The following is a 1856-nucleotide window of genomic DNA, read 5'->3' on the forward strand; positions in this document are numbered from 1 at the left end:
AAGGTTTTTTGGGGGGGCTCAAAAACAAACATTACTTCTTGGCCTTTTGGGTGACACCAAGTGAAAAATAAAAGGAAAGAAAGCCCTCAATGTTCAAAACGCAAAACCAATTTAAAAGTGGGGGCAGGAATAAAGGTACTTTTTTATCCCTCCTTTTTGACTCAGGAGTCCTAGGGCTGGTTCTTGGTGCTGGTGGGTACCCAAATCTTCTTTCCAAGAGACTCACAAGCAACTCCAGGGTTGTCAACCGCAGGGTGCCGCTGCTCTTCGACTGTTTTCACAGAGCACATCCACGAAAGTTATCGTGGGGTTGGGAGAAAGGACACAAAGACCGACCGGAGAAGCCTGCGCCCATCTGGCACCACCTAGATTCATCAAACCCCAGGAACCTGGCGACCAGAGGATGCCAAAGCGAGACGTTGAAGCGTGGAGGCGTGCAAACCGGATAAAGCCTAGTTCCGTGACCCCCGCCACATTTCGACCCCCAAATCATTGTAAAAGGGCTGGCCCATGAAAAAAGAAGACCAAGAAAGTTAGATCTATCCTCGCGCGTTTCTAAAGCGATCCCGGCACGACGTGTGGAAGCATTTCGTTTTGTTGTCTTTGTTTGCACCGACAGACAATGCATTCAACAAACAAACCCCAAACCCACACTTCGGGAGGTGGAGCTGCGCCGCGGAGGCCAAGGCAAAGCAGACAGACCCAGGATCGGGCTGCCATGTTGACCGCGACGTGCGGGAAAACACACCGCGCAACCCGGGGAACCGCCACGCTTTTTCCCACCGCCCCCCTCCCTCCCGAGACTTTCCCACCCAGCGTCTCGAATGTTCCAAAAGAAGACTTCGCAGGACATTTGCACGTCGCACGCAGGCTCCCGCGCAGTCCGGGGCCCGGCCAGACAATAGGTGGAAGGAGACGCCGGGGCTCGCGGCGGTGGATTTTTCAAATCTTCCCTGGGCAGCAGCGGCTGCCGGGTCTCCCCCACCTCCTTCTCCCCCCCCCCCTCTACCCCGCAAATTAAATTGCAAATCATTTCCCTCTGCAAATCGCTTTCCTGGGTCTTTGTCTTCCAGCACCTTCGCTCGCAGGGAGCCGGTACCGGCCGAATCCCGCCGGCGATGCGCGGTGCCAGCCCGGCAAGATTGCACAAAACCCTCCCCCTGCCTGGTCCAGCCGGCGGGCCGAGGGGCGGGAGGGAGGGAGGGAAAGTAGGTGGCCCCGGCGCCCGGGGCTGCCGCCGCCAATGCAACTTTTTGAAATCAATCCCCCCCCCTTCTTTTTTTTTTCATCGTGCAACGGATGCCACCGCTCCCCGGGTTTGCAACCCCCCCACCCCTCCCCCGAGACCAATCATTGCCGCGCTCGGGCCTGCACGGCGCCCCCGCCCCCTTCCCGGGCCGCACGCAGCCACCCAGCCGCGGCCCGCCGCCTCTTAAAGGGAGGTGGCAGGCCTTAAAGGACCCTTACGCCGACCCGGCGGGACCGCGGCGGCCCGGTTCCCGGAGGGCCGCGCCCAGCCCAGGCCCAGCCCGGCCTCCGCCCGCCCGCCCGCCCGGAGCGGCATTTTTATTCAGGCGACGCTTAAGGGAGCCCGGCGCGCCCGGTGCATTGTGGGAGCGCCGCGGCCCGTTTTCGGGAGGAGGCGGAGGGCGCAAAGCGAGCCGGTAAGCGGCGGGCCTGGCGAGGGGGGGCGAGACACCAGGCTTAAAGGGGAATATCGGTCCGCAGGCCCGCGGCGGCCGTTGCAAATCCCCCTCCGGGCCGCCCGGAACCGCCGGGGAGTCGCGCCCGGGAGGCCTCTCCAGCCCTGCCTGGAGAGGGGCAGAGCCGGGGCTTGGTGGGGCCGCTTTAAAAAG

At 61.9% G+C, this 1856-nt stretch overlaps 1 protein-coding gene across 1 annotated transcript in view; it reads left to right on the forward strand.

Annotated features, from left to right (window-relative positions):
- Positions 1-1545: 1545 nt before the first annotated feature.
- Sephs1 (selenophosphate synthetase 1) overlaps positions 1546-1856 on the forward strand; it is a 26025-nt gene continuing 25714 nt past the window's right edge. Inside the window, exon 1 of the mRNA XM_013014607.1 lies at positions 1546-1664. The gene's annotated coding sequence lies outside the window, so the exon portion shown is untranslated. The remainder of the gene's footprint in view (positions 1665-1856) is intronic.

The sequence above is a fragment of the Dipodomys ordii genome, unplaced genomic scaffold (genome assembly GCF_000151885.1).
Source record: "Dipodomys ordii isolate 6190 unplaced genomic scaffold, Dord_2.0 Scaffold24, whole genome shotgun sequence".
Lineage (NCBI taxonomy): Eukaryota > Metazoa > Chordata > Mammalia > Rodentia > Heteromyidae > Dipodomys > Dipodomys ordii.